Genomic DNA, 15624 nt, shown 5'->3' with positions numbered 1-15624 from the left:
GGGAATCTGATGTTTGAACCAGAAACAAAAGATACCTTTGAAGTGCATTACAGAAACTCATGCAGCATTTTTCTGCTTTCCCCTTGCATTCTTGTTACGAAACCAATCTCCTGCAAATCCCTCACTTTTCTGGAAATATAAAACTCCATAGAATTATCTTTTCAACTGCTCTTTGTTTATGAATGAAATAGTTTTTTTTTTTTTTCATGTCTACGGTTTCATATTATTTTAACAGATTTTGGAACATTTCATTTAGCATGTCAAACTTTGCTGAGGCTACTGTATACAGCTCAGTCCAGACCTTATTATCAAAGCAGATATTTTTAAGTAATTGTTGACCAAAACAATCTGAGTGAAGCTGAAAAATATATCTGAGCCTTGGAATGGAGGTATAAATGTACTTTAAATATAATTGTATTTAAATATAATTCGGTCTAATCAACAATATGCAATATGTTGCTACTCTGCAGTGCGCTAGTTATGATAACTTGTTACTTAATGCTAGCATTTTCATTTTTCCTGTTTTTTGTATGCATGAAGTTATAGTCTTAAAATAACCAAAAAAACATTATGTTTTTGTTACTTTTGTCATCCGAAATACAGAGCAACAGTGAAGTGTAAAAAAACGAACATATTTAGTTCTACTTTGAAACAGTAAAGCCATAAACCTTCATCCCTACCTGTGTATGTGCAAACAAATCAGAATAAAAGTCACTTCATTAATAGTAAACAAAAATATAGCATAGCCTAATAGCTTTAAAAATAAGCAAGTGTTTTACTTTTATGTTGACTAAAGCGTAGCTGAGATCAAGCATAGCGACAATGTGTTAAATCTTAAAAGATTGGGGGGGGGGGGGGGGGGATTTTACTGTAACTTCTGAAACAGCATGTAATTGGTAAGAGTAGCTATTCTTTACTCTTTTTCTTGCATTGAGTCTTTTTGTTGCCATGAGTGCACAAACGCTTTCAGGGCTGAAGCATGTGCCTTCAGGGATGGCCCTGAATGAATGAGCAAGCCTAAGCTCCTCCTTTTAGATGCTATCTCTGCCTGAAAAAAATGGCATCTAAACATATTGCATTCCACACAATCACGAGGACAAATCGATGCCTTATTGCTTGTGATGAAATAATTGGAATTTAGGATTCCTTATAGTAAAGCATGCAACCCCATTGGTAACTTGTAATAACAGTGTAATAAGAATAGATTGGGCCACACCCCTACTAATGCCTTTTCTTTTAAAAACATGTCATTTCCTTGTTCTACCTTCATTGGAGGTAAGGCAACTCTATAAGGCAATTAGTATATATTTTTAGGTAAAACAACATCCTAATTTCAAAAGAAATACATGGTGAATGTTGGGAAATTACACCCTAAATTACATGCCAAATTGTGGTGCTGCCAGACATTTTCATGACTGAGGACTATTCTTCTGTTGCACATAAATTAAAACAGAAAAGCAGCTAGTGGTGCTTTTACAGGAGCAACCTCTTGATGGTGCACAGTGCTCCTTTGGCCCCAACCCATCACAGTCCACACAGCACAGTTCTTACTCTTTACATATACGAACAAATCAATGTCACATTTACCGTGCCCCTAGTGTACAACATTTCAGTTTTGATATGTAAACTTCACCGTGTCTGTTAGTTTTACAATTTCACATAATAATTGCTTTGATTGGAAACAGCTTGTTTCTGTCTTTTCTGGTGTTGCTGTAGCAAAAGCCGCTGTTTTTTCCTTTCTTTTTACTGCATGCTGTAAAATAGCTCATCTGTGACTTAGGCTGTATTACTGCAGAGTAGATCCAGAGACACCTTCATAGCCCATTATACTCATTTACATAAAAAAGCATCAGTTCTACATAGCCATTGGAGACATGTTCTCTGCTTGAGCTGTGTCCTCAGCACTGTGAATTTGTCTTGACACTGATCATTACAGTTTTTTTCTTAGGCTGAGTACTGATCGTAACTTTTCGCAAAAGATGGCCTTCACTAATATTAAAAAAAAAAAAAAATCTTCCTTATCTGACCGCTTCCCCCATGGCCGGCTTGAAGACTCAGTGTGGGAGGCAGCCTTCTGTCATTCTGACACAGTGGCCATTCTTTTTGAGCTGTTTCTGGAAGAGCAGGACTTTAGCTGGGGCTTTTTGTCTCTTGAAATATGCTGACATTTACCCTCTAGTTCTTTCTTAAAATGTCAAGGCTACTCATCATCACTAGTGAAACCCTTCAAATGATTTGCAACATTCAGACTTCTTGTCTGATTAGGATACATTTGGGTAGAGTAACCAGTGAATAATAAAATTAGCTCATGCCATGGAAAGATGCTGTGTGAGAGTGTCCGTATACATTTCTTGGACTTTTTCTTTTTTCTTTTCTTTTGTCAAATGTCATATTGTAGGTCATGGGTTTAGAGCAATCTCAAGGCTTTTCTGACACAAAGCACAACAGGAATCACAGCTTTTAGGCATGTTCAGGGCAATTAATTATGGTTAAATCATATGAATGCGCAATCAATGAATCAATGAAGTACAAAATTAAAAGGAAAAAACTGAAACAAATGTGAAGGGAGTACAAAGAAAGTTCCAAGAGTTACAATGCTGTTTCATACAAATAAACAGTAACTTGTTCAAATGCATCGGCTAAAAAACCAAACATTTTGGCTAAGCATAATTGCGGCTCTTTTAACTTCAGTTTATGCTTTATAATATGATGTCAACATTATCTTTTAGTTTTAGCCGCGATGATAAGACGAAATGTGACATAGCTGTATGAGCATCTTTTAAGATTTCCAACAAACAAACAGTCGCAATATTGTTTTAAATTATGTGTAAAATGTAGCGGTGTTATCTAATAACCAGAGATATTGTCAGCTGTTGAGTGTAATCAGGTAATCAAACGGAAAAAATATCAGAGGGGAGGATTATCCCACATTCAATCAGATAAAGACTCCAGTTCCTGCAAGTCAGCTTTCACTGTCTCATTATGTTTCCTGCTGTGCTGAGCTTTCTACTGTCCAACAAACCGCCCCTAAGACCTGCTCTTAGACCCACACAGAAACTGGAGCTTGAGCAGTGCACATTGTAGTTCCAAGCCAATGAATAAGAACCAAGATGGAAAAAAAATCACCAACTGAGAACACATCATGACACAATATTGTATGAATGAATGACTAAAGTTTATTTTTCAGGTTATATTATATGGAAAACAAGTTAGGCCGACTAAGAGTTTAAGTACAGTATTAAAAGCCCTCGGCCTTGGGACTCTGCCTTGGCTTGCTACTAACAGAGCATGTCTGCCAAGGCTGTCTTTTTTTGATCCGTGTTTGCCTTGATGTTGTTTACAGTGCAGCCTGAGAGATAAAATGCTGGGACTCCCACATGAGCCTGTTACTTACATCAGAGCTGAAATAGCAATATGTAAAAGTTAATTTATTTATTTAGTTATTTCTTTATTAGCTGAGAGTGATTGTGGTATAATAAATAAAATACTTACATATATGTGCATAGAGGTGTATCACTGCAGACACAGGCAGGTGTCTAGCCTTACCTTGTCTTTGTGTATAAGACCATACATGTGCTCCCATCAGCAGTTACCACCATGCTGACAGCACATCTCCCCTCTGCCACCCACAGCCAGCTCATTGCTCATTTTGAATACAAAAAATTCCTTACAAAAAAAGGAATTCACGTCTTGGCTTGAAAGGAGTTAAAAGATTAAAGTGTTACTGCTATTCTACAAGTAATACCAGGAACAACCTCTTTAACACCTCGCTAAAGATCTTTTAGAAGGGTGTTTTCTTTCTTTCTTTTTTTAATCCAGGAACTCACATGCTGTTTGTTTGTGACCTTGAATATTCCACTTTCCCAGATTTCTCAGTTTTTCAGGAGAAGAAGGTCTAATATCTCAGCCTTGGCATTTGCTTCCTAGAAACCTTGCTTTCTCAGCTCTCCCACACATTCGTGCCTTTATCCTCACCCTCTTTAAGCCCCACACTGATGGTAATATTAGCATTAATACATTGCTGGCGGTAGAAAAATAATAATAGTAATTTGACTTTGACAGTTCTTTCCAAATGTTTAAGCTGAAAAAAAAAAAGACTGTAAGAAAGAAATTGGCTCCCAATTTTCTCACTCCAAAGCCAGCAATTGTGAAGCCAGGGCAAACACGTCAGGTAACAATAAAATATCAGTGTAACAATATGGGTAAGTCAGTTTAATTGAGCACAAGATGTGAAATATCTCTCAAATTATAATTTCTGCTAGGTGACTCAAGCAAGGCTGCTCTTGGACAAGGGGGAAAAAACTACGACTTGCAGGTGTTAAATGTTGCTGTCTGTGTTTTTTTTTAATCGAGGACATTTTGGTCTGGCATTAATTCACGGCCTTCATAGTTCTTGCTCTTTTGCTGGAACAAAATTCAGTCCTTCAAGTGGATGGACAAAAGAAAAAAAAAGTAACCTAAAAAGTATCATGTTGGAACTCATGCTCTTCGACTTGTGCAAACATGCTCACATCCAGATCTCAGAAGGCTGCTGTGCCCACTCTTGAGTTCATGTGGTTTACTGCCACATCATTCCAGGTTCATCTTTCCACAGTTAGCTGCGGAGCTTTTTCATTTTAATCAGATATGCACTTATTTTCCCAGATGTTTTTCCTTCCCGCACTGAGTCAGTTTTTTGCTGACTACATTTGTTTTGTAATGCCTGGTCTTACAACATGCAGCCACCGAAACAGTAAGGCATAAATAAATGCATAAGGAAAAATTAATGCAACCGTGACAGTAGACATCAGATGACTGGGGAATGGCTCAGAGTTAGCGATCTGATGAGGGCGACTCAAGTCCAGTTTGATTTTTCACTGTGCTCAGTCTTGATTTGAACATTGCGGTTTCACTGGGAACAAAGTTGCACTGCACTAGTGTATTGGAAACAGACAGCAATCTGAATAAAGCTGAAGCCTAATCAGGTCAGTTTGACATGCTTGGAATGAATTTAACAACAGAGATATGGTTTGAATATTTACACGACAGTTCTGTTTTAAATGACAAAAAACGAAAAGAAAAAAAGCTCTCTTTGAATTTGTTAACTACCTTTTTTTTTTTTTTTTTTTAGCTTAGTGTTCTTGGCAGTTGATACAAGATATTTTAATTCTGTATAGCCAAAAAGTTTATATTACATTAGCAGACTTGACTGACTTCATGTTCCCAAGTCTAGCGGCACATGGTAGCACCTGTGTGGCAGTCAAAACAGAGAAACAAACCAAAAAGTTGCATTGCTGTCATCTGATCTTCAGCTACTATCATAGCCACTCCTTTCTCTCCAGTTTGATTTTTGTTTTTATTTAACTCAGATGTGATTTCACAGCAGACATTACAGTCTGCCTATCTTTAAGCAATATTATACAAATCAGTCACATTTATCCTCTTTTGTCCGTGCAGTTCTGGGCAGTAATTTATTATTATGTCTGACTATGTGTGTTATTTATTCATGTAAAATAAAGTCTTTCTGTGTCCTAGACAGTCTTACATTTACTAAGACCACAGTGAAAAAAAAATAAAAAATAAGACCACAGTGACTTCAGTGGGAGTCTGACTTTTCCTAGTAGACGCCATCTAGTGGCCAATAATGAAACGGACACTTGCCAAACCATTATCTCCCTGTGATGTGTGCTTCCTGATGCTCCGTTTTTATTTATTTATTTTTTTTACAATTTAGACAAAAGCTTGATGTATTTCTGTTTTGATTGTTTTTTCAGTTAAATTATTACCTTTAATGGATGGGGAAAAATAATTCTCTTAGACATAATCTGACTGAAAAGTGATTAAAAATAAACACAAAAGCAATGACAAGAAATAATGCAAACAGATTCACTTGTGCTGAAATCTCAGCTGGTGATGTAATAGAAGTGAATAAAACACTGAGACATTGTCCTCTCAGTTCTTCCAGTGTACTGCAGTTCAGTGGGTGATTGGTTCAAGTGCTGTCATGCATCTGTGAAAGCATGCGCTTGAGGAGGAGCAGGAGCAGAGACAGGTGGGTTATATATAACCCATGTCATCAACTTTGCTGTCCCTGTTTCATTACTGTAAAATGCAAACAATGTAATTTTGTAAAAAAAATATGTACATTAGATATGTGTATGTAAAGTGAAATCTTAGCCTGGTTTATTATTTTAGCGATGAAATAATTAAATTATTTTAAAATTATTTTAATAATTTAAAAATCAAAAATATTTTTTGATTGATTTTGCAGCTGCATGGACCTGCAGCCTTGGATGATGACTCAGTGTAGACAGAATCATAAAGGGAACACAAAAATAGGACATCCCAGAACTGAATGAATGAAATTTCCTTTTTAAATACTTTGTTCTTTACATTGTTGAATGTGCTTACAACAGAATCACACAAAAATTGTCTGATCCAACTTTGATGTACTGTCCTTAAAATAAGTCAAAATGAGGCTCAGTAGTGTGTGTGGCCTCCACGTGTCTGTATGACCTCCCTACAACGCCTGGTCATGCTTCTGATGAGGTGGTGGATGGTCTCCTGCGGGATCTCCTCCCAGACCTGGACTAAAGCATCCGCCAACTCCTGGACATTTTGTGGTGCAACGTGGCGTTGGTGGATGGAGAAAGACATGATGTCCCAAATGTACCCAATTGGATTCAGGTCTGGGGAACAGGCGGGCCAGTCCATCATCTTACAGGAATTGCTGGCATACTCTAGCCACATGAGGTCTAGCTTTGTCTTGCATTAGGAGGAACCCAGGGCCAACCGCACCAGCATATGGTCTCACAAGGGGTCTGAGGAACTCATCTCGGTACCTAATGGCAGTCAGGCTACCTCTGGTGAGCACACAGAGGGGTGTGCGGGCCCCCTAAGAAATGCCACCCCACACGATTACTGACCCACTGGCAAAACCGGTCATGCTGGAGAAGGTTGCAGGCAACAGAACTTTTTCCACAGCATCTCCAGACTCTGTCACGTCTTTCGCATGTGCTCAGAGTGAACCTGCATTCATCTGTGAAGAGCACAGGGCAGTGGTGAAGTTGCCAATCTTGGTGTTCTCTGGCAAATGCCAAACGTCCTGCACATGCACATTTGTGGCCTGCTGGAGGTCATTTTGCAGGGCTCTGACAGTGCTCCTTCTTGCACAAAGGCAGAGGTAGTGGTCCTGCTGCTGGTTTGTTGCCCGCCTACGGCCTCCTCCACGTCTCCTGATGTACTGGCCTGTCTCCTGGTAGTACCTCCATGCTCTGGACACTACGCTGACAGAGACAGCAAACCTTCTTACCCCAGCTCGCATTGATGTGCTTATGCTGGATGAGTTGCACTACCTGAGCCACTTGTGTGGGTTGTAGACTCCATCTCGCTACCACTAGGGTGAAATCACCGCCAGCATACAAAAGTGACCAAAACATCAGCCAGGAAGCATAGGTATTGAGAAGCGGTCTGTGGTCACCACCTGCAGAACCACTCCTTTATTGGTGATATCTTGCTAATTGCCTATAATTTCCATTTGCACAACAGAATGTGAAATTGATTGCCAATCAGTGTTGCTTCCTTAGTGAACAGTTAGATTTCACAGAAGTGTGATTGACTTGTAGTTGCATTGTGTTATTTAAGTGTTCCCTTTATTTTTTTGAGCAGTTGAAAGATACTCAGCCCTCCTGCAGGTGTCACTGTTGCAGTGTCATTTTACCATCAGCTCTTCTGAATTCGTTTCCATTGCTTAGCACATACAGGCTGAGTATTGCCAGACTAACATGAAGTTTATCTTCTTTGTTAATTCCATAAAACTCATAATGCATATTTGTTCTGGGAAGAAGATCTTAAATGTTGTACATTTTACAAACAACAATGCATTAATTATGTAAACTATTAATCACACACAATCAAAAAAATAAAATAAAAACAAAACAAAACTCAAACATGCATTTCTGATAGGTCCTAACAGTTCTTCTGTCCCCTTTCCCCACATAAATATAACCCTACCCCTAACCCCAAACAGGTTAATTGTAAGCTTTTTGTGTTAAAAATAAATTTTAATTGTATCCATAAATATAAATATACCCTGGCAATGTTGAAATATGGTAAATTTTGTTTTTTTATAGGACATTTATAACAAACAACAACAAAAAAGCTGCTGCAGTTTTGGTTAGATAATGTGCATCCTGTTTCTTTTACAACAAGTCTTAAAGCCAATAATTTGGTATGACCACCTTTATTCTTCAACACAGCCTGAACTGTCATAGGCAAGCTTTCTTTAGTCTTTAGGAACACTTTATCAGTCTTCCTGAAGGACGTTTGGTGCTCTTCCTTGGATGTTGGCTGCCTTTTTTGTTTTGCTCTCTTAAGGAGGGCCAATTTATGACTGATATTGTGTCATTTTGTATTATTTTTGGGATGATTGCCATGCTCAAATGTGATTTCATTGCCACTCAGATACCTTCCAAATAATATTGCATGGTATTGTGTGGTGGATCAAAAACCTGATGTTATGTTTCCAGTGTTTCCAATACCACTGGCTAAAACGTAACCCCAAGCATTTCAAATTTGGATGAATAATTCCACAAGACCTGTTCAGTTCAGTTCCTGTGTAATATTTCCCTGTTTTCTTTCCTTAATAATAGATTCTTGATAGCCACCTTTCCAATGAGACCATTTTTGACATTTTTGATATCAAAGATATCAAGGCTTCTGACAAACATAGATGGATCAGCTGAAGAGCCAGGTGTCTCTGGTCCTGTGTCCTATTTCACAAGGACATGATTTTTCAGATGCTATTCATCCACTGTAGATAGATATTTTTTAAGGTCCAGTTTCCTCAATTCTTTTAAGGGCATACCATGCAGGGCATGTCAAGTTTCAGTTAATTTCTCCTTGTCCAAAAAACCAAAACAAAAACAGTGGAAAGACCTCCAGAAAATCTGAAAAACTACTTTAAAGAAATCAAGAAAGTCTGTCTCTCTGACAGAAAAATATAAAGAAATAAGGGTTTACTCAAGCCTTTTGTTCAGCAGTGTTTTTGTATAGTGTACAGCATGAATTGCTTGTGGTAGTAAGCTCTATTAGTGTTTCATTCACAGTGAGTCACAGGAAAGCTGATGGTAACATTGGTCAGTTTTTGGGCTGCCTCAGAAAAGAGGAAAACTAAGTCTATAGAGGTAAGAAAATGAGTGCCAGTCAGATAGTAGAAGTGTATAGAGATGAGTCAGTGTGTCTTGATATAATAGTCACTGCCACTAACAAAAACCTAATAATCCATCCTTAGGGATCATGGTAAGAAACACCATTTTCACTGTGTTGCTGTTCAGAGTAAAGAGGAAGAGGGAAATAGAGATCACAAGGATGGTGACAGGGCAGGAAGAGGAGATGACATGGAAGTGAGGAAGAAAAGGAGCAAATAATGTAAGATGACATGTAATGGAGCTCTTCCAAAGTGTTGTTATCTTTTTAAATTTTATAAAACAAGTGGAAAGTAGCTTTTAAAAATTTTCAGTAATTTGGATAGTAGACTTCCGGACCCAAACACTTAAACATGGATTTGGTTCTCCTCCAAAAGATGATTACATGAGTATGTCTTTGCATAAAGAATCTTGTTGTAAAGTGGTTTTGAATATGTTCTTTCCTGCACAGATCCACTTTTGAGAGCATCAGATTAAATTGACAGCAAACAAAAAATACATTCTTGCATTAAAATATAATGTATTTGTATTTATCATGTGTTTTTATATAAGCATACACTGGCCACTTAATTTGCAACAGCTGTTTAGCTGTGGATTTCAACACGATCAAGACCACCGACTAAATTTCAAACCAAGTACCAGAACTGGGAGAAAGGTGATTTAAGTGACTCTGAATGTGGCAGAGGTGGGACCAAGTCATTGTTTTGCAAGTCTCAAGTAAGTCTCAAGTCTTTATCCTCAAGTCTCAAGTCAAGTATCAAGTAATGTCAGGCAAGTCAGAGTCGAGTCTCAAGTCACTGGTGTAAAAGTCCGAGTCAAGTCACAAGTCTGAAACTTTGAATTTCAAGTCCTTTCGAGTCTTTAAAAAAAAAGAAGAAAAAATAATGTTGCAGTTATGCTAAATGTAAATATTAGACCATGTAATTTTAAAATCTGTGTTTTTCTCAACACATGACAAAATAGTGAACTTAGAAAATATACACAAATTGTGAAATTGCACCTCTTTAAAATGCAGCTCAATTAAACCTAGCTCCAAGAATAATTTTCACCGACAGTTCTGAGATAAGCTGCATGTTATTCTTGGATGCGGTTGTAGGACCAGCTTTAAAATCGCATGACAAAAATATCATACACATTAAAAAAAACTGTATCACCAACGTAGCCTGGACAACATTTGCTAGTTAGATGAAGTCAGCTATCTCATCTTAGCATATTTATATGCATATTTATAATCATACGGTTCTTGGAGTGAGTGCATACACTCATGAAGTTTAGTAACTTCAGGTCACTGCAACAAGCCCAGGTACAGTTTACCGACGGATGGGTACAGGACCTTGAAATGCACCGTGTAGAAAGTAAAGACCATCGTACGTATCATAAGTTTACCAGTCTCACAAATTGTCGTCATAAATACACATTCGTTAACCGTTTATTAATAGGACCTTTGAGCTCAACGGTAATTAATTAGTAGTGGAAATAATTTCTGGTAGCATCACAGAAATGTAGCAGTGACAATAATATTGTATGCTGTAATCGTACTGGGCAATTAGTGATACAAAACAACTGTTTTATCCTGTGAATAAAAGTATATGTTTTTGTCAATGTACCATAATAACAGAAGCGAAACGCAATATTGTGTCAGGACAATTCACTATTTATGCACAATAAACAAAGGAGCATAGCGCGACAATTTCTGTTCAGCGCCAGACTTGCTTGTAACCTATATCACTAATTATGTTATGAAAATGACGTATTAACTACTAAAAGACACTGACCTTCGTGTAAATGCTTGGAGCAGACTAACCTGTGAGCTGGAGGGTTCTGGGACGTTATATTTGATCTTTGAATGGCTGCGATCCAGGCCATCCGTCGCGTCTTTGTTACTTCGGAAACATGGCTTGAACAATTTCTCTTCAACGACGTAATCCGATAACAACCGATCTCTTTACCCGTCAGCTTCTCGTGGCTGTCATGCGACCGGCTATTGCAGTTAATAATACAACGGCTTCTTGACATTTTTGTGTTTCTTTTTATCGCTGTATAACTGATTTCAATTGAAAGCCTGCGTGCGCTAGTACCGCTTGCCACGAGTTCCCAGAATCCTTTGCGGTTCTACCCGTGAATGACGTCACATTTTCAATCTCTATATAATATGCATGTTAAATTTTATATTTGGGGTAAAATATCAAGTCTTTTCAAGTAAACCGGTTCAAGTCCAATTCAAGTCCCAAGTCATTGGTGTAAAAGTCCAAGTCAAGTCACAAGTCTTAGAACATTTTTTCAAGTCAAGTCTAAAGTCATAAAATTAATGACTCGAGTCTGACTCGAGTCCAAGTCATGTGACTCGAGTCCACACCTCTGGAATGTGGCATGTTTGTTGTTGCCAGATGGGCTGGTTTGAGTAGATCATGTTTCTCTTCTGGGATTTTCCAACATAAACATCTCTAGTGTTTATAGAGAATAGTGCAAAAAGGAGAAGTTACTCAGTGACCAGCAGTTCTCTATGGATAAAAATTGCATTGTTGATGCCAGAGGTCGCAGGAGAATGGTCAGACTGCTTCAACCTGAAAGGGAGGTAACAGTTACTCAAATTTGTTACAACCAAGGTATGCAGAAAAACACGTCTGAATCCACAATGCGTAAAAAAACATGAAGATTGCCAACAGCAGCAGAACACCACACTGGGTGCCACTCCTTTCAGCAAAGAACAGGACGCTGATGAGTCTCTGTTCCTGCTCAGGTGTTAAGGTTAGAATTTGGTACAAAGAAGCATGCATAAATTGTATTAGCAGCTCAGGCTGCTGCTGATGGTGGAATGGTATAGGGGCTATTTTCTTGCTTTGGGCCCCTCAATACCAAATAAACATGGTTTAAACACAAGTCTAACTTGTTGCTGACTATTTCCATCTCTTCATAACCACAGTGTACTCATCTTCTTATGGCTGAGCTCAGATCGTCTTAAACATAACAACGCAGCACTGTACTCAAACTGTACAGTCCCCAGTCCTCGAACCAGTATAGCACCTTTGGTATGTCACGTAATAGGAGAGTCATGTGATGTGCAGTCAACAAATGTATTGTTTCTTTAGAATGATAAATTCTCAGTAAAAATGTAATAAGTCAGATTCAAATGTGATATTTGAAACCTAAAGACAAACACATTTTAATCACACCTTAAAACTTTGGGTACTGAACAACAAAGCCCTGTAATAATTTTGCAGATACCTGCTACTTGGGAATCTTGGAGCATACCTATCAGACTCTCCTTTCACTGCTTTATGAAGGGAATTCTTAATGAAAGAATAAAGTTACGTTGAAACCAAGCACACCATTGTTTTCCTTGTGACATTACCAATAAGTTTGATGTGTCACATGGCCCTCTTCCTATTGAAAAAACAAAAGTTGTATCCAAGATGGCCGACTTCTAAATGGCCACCATGGTCACCACCCATCTTGAGGAGTTTGCCCCCTCACATATACTAATGTGCCACAAACAGGACTTTAATATCACCAACCATTCCCATGTTATTACAGTGTATCCATATAAATGGCCCACCCTGTACTTGCATCTTATATATGAGAGTAATTATGAAAAAACAAGAAACATGTAAAACAAGTCAACTGTCAAGAGAAGAAAGGTGATTGGCATCAATCACCTTTCTTCTCCAGGTTTACATTCACCATCGCAATGAGTTGCTGTCATGTGATTGGGTGATTCCATATGTACGTTAAAAAGCAGTTGAATAGGTATCTCTAGTGAGTTGGCCCACGAGTATACATCGTGCAATCCAGAGAGGGAGAATGAACTTGAATATCAGAACTAGAAGCAGTCAGAAAGGCAATGATCCAAAGAGACAAATCTGCGCTTGTCTGAATGCCCCACTGGTGAAAATTTAAACAAAGTTGTATTTCGGCAATCCTTTTAGAGAATTCCTTCTTTGTTGCCAAAGCAGTTGATGAAGACAGAAGAAGTCGCTTCTTGTCAGACTTGGATGTGTGTGTGGGTCACAACTTTATCATCTGCACTGTGAATTCGTACCGTGTGCTTTCTCATCCCTCTCCATTCTGCCAACACATGTCCTGAGAAAAAAAGGATTGAGGATTTTGACGTTGCACTCAAGCATTTTGTGCACCCCTCCTATGTTAACAAAGCCTCTCTCCATTGTCTTATTTATGCCTTACTGACATATCTTACCCACCAAAAAGACTCACTCTAACAAGTGTCCCTTCCTCAGTTAAGTATGGCTGCATTTAAAAGAATGGACCTATTAATGAGCTCACTGAGCTCTGTGGTGTTTTTATTTGAAGGACCTTTTTCATCGTACACATGGAACATGTAATCCTCCTTCAAGCATCTTTCCACCTCAATTAACAATCTCTTCCAAAAGGATGCTCTGCTCCTCCAAGCACAAGTCAGAGTGACACTGAGAGTACAACACCCACAATGAACAGGGTCACACTGCACCACACTGAGTAGGCAAAGGCAGTACTTACAGTGGGGAGCCTACGTTTTGAGGAGCACCAACCTATATGGCAAATTACGTTTCATTTAAAAATTTCTGAAACACTACAATAGGTAAAAGAGAATGTGATTCAACAGTACGTCTACAGTTGTGCAAGAGCATGACTTAATCCTTATAATCATGAATGTGAAGAAGAGAGCTTTTTTTTTTCCTTTTGTTGATTAGTAAATTGCTGCTTCAGGATCGGTCTGTAACACAAGCTTGTACTCCTCAGATGTTTTTTTCTTTCTTTGGTCAGTTGCTTTCAACTTTTTAAACTTTGCTTTGCTTCCCTTTAATGCATTTATACTTCTCATGTTTCCCTGTTAAAAAAAAGAAGGAATAATTATAAGCATTTATCCTTTGAGTGTGTGATTTTTTCACAACATATTATACATATACAGCATATAGTTTTCGACATATTCCGCATACTCTGAATAAATAAACATCCTCTTTGAAACAGTGGCTACAGTTAAATGAGACATCGTGGCTCAAGAGTTGGGAGTTCGCCTTGTAATCGGAAGATTGCCGGTTCGAGTCTCGGCTTGGACAGTCTCGATTGTTGTGTCCTTGGGCAAGACACTTCACCCGTTGCCTACTGGTGGTGGTCAGAGGGCCCGGTGGCGCCAGTGTCCGGCAGCCTCGCCTCTGTCAGTGCGCCCCAGGGTGGCTGTGGCTACAATGTAGCTTGCCATCACCAGTGTGTGAATGGGTGGATGACTGGATATGTAAAGCGCTTTGGGGTCCTTAGGGACTAGAAAAGCGCTATACAAATACAGGCCATTTACCATTACCACCAGTGTTGGTCAAGTTACTTGAAAAAGTAATCAGTAACTAATTACTGATTACTTCCCCAAAAAAGTAATCCCCTTACTTTACTGATTACTTATTTTCAAAAGTAATTAATTACCTAGTTACTTAGTTACTTTTTAAAAACACGATTTACAACCTGAAGAGGTGATAAAGCGATAGATCTTTCAGCCCAATTCTACTTTTTCTACATAATCCATCATACAAAATGTAATCAAATGGAAAAGTCTCTTTTTTTTAACTTGTTTTAATCTTTTAACTTTATGCATCAAGCAAAAATGTAATTATATGCAACAACATTCTCTGACTTGAATAAATTAGTTTAACATTTAAACCTATTTTCGACACATTCCAGCACATAAAATAAAATATTTTTTGTGTTTACACTCACTCTTTCAAATAGATGCAAGTAAAACACAGCAGAAAATAAATAAAGTCAAAGACTCAGTGGTCCTGTTGCTCTATTTTCACCTGTAAAGCAGGACTGCGGTAGGCGGAGGTTTACCCTGGTGCAGGTGTGCCGCGGTCAGTTGAAGAATCCGCGAGTTTCTCTGTGAGTTTCCCATTACGTCGTTGCGCACTCTGTGCTTGCTTGGAAGTTTAGGGTTTTTTTTCGCTGTAAAAAGAAGTTTTCTTCCCATGCACGATGGACGCTAATGTTTTTGTCACTGTTTATGGAATCAAACTCAAAGTAAGGTCAGTACTTCCACGCTTTAAACGCTGCACGCTCATACTCTCTCCCACAATCGATATGTGATCCATTGTTGATCTGCACACAGCTGTTGTCACTAAAGGCGCACTCGCTTACGTCACTGTCGTGAGACATTCTCGTAAAAAAATCACGGTTTTAGTAACGCAGCAACGCAGCGTTCCTACGGGAAAGTAACGGTAATCTAATTACCATTTTTGCAATAGTAATCCCTTACTTTACTCGTTACTTGAAAAAAGTAATCAGATTACAGTTACAAGTAACGCGTTACTGCCCATCTCTGATTACCACAGAATTTTATTTAGCAAAAATATCAACTGAGGCAATATTATTCTTTGGCCTAATGCATATGTCTGCCTTTAGCAGCAAGTACTCTGAATTTACTGAGGGCAGACTGTTTTCCAAGAAAGAAAGAAAG

The sequence above is a fragment of the Aulonocara sp. 'chitande type north' Nkhata Bay genome, linkage group LG10 (assembly GCF_057382095.1).
Source record: "Aulonocara sp. 'chitande type north' Nkhata Bay isolate Kocher_YH1m ecotype deep benthic linkage group LG10, A_spYH_male_GT1.1, whole genome shotgun sequence".
Lineage (NCBI taxonomy): Eukaryota > Metazoa > Chordata > Actinopteri > Cichliformes > Cichlidae > Aulonocara > Aulonocara sp. 'chitande type north' Nkhata Bay.
This window is presented reverse-complemented; position numbering follows the sequence as displayed.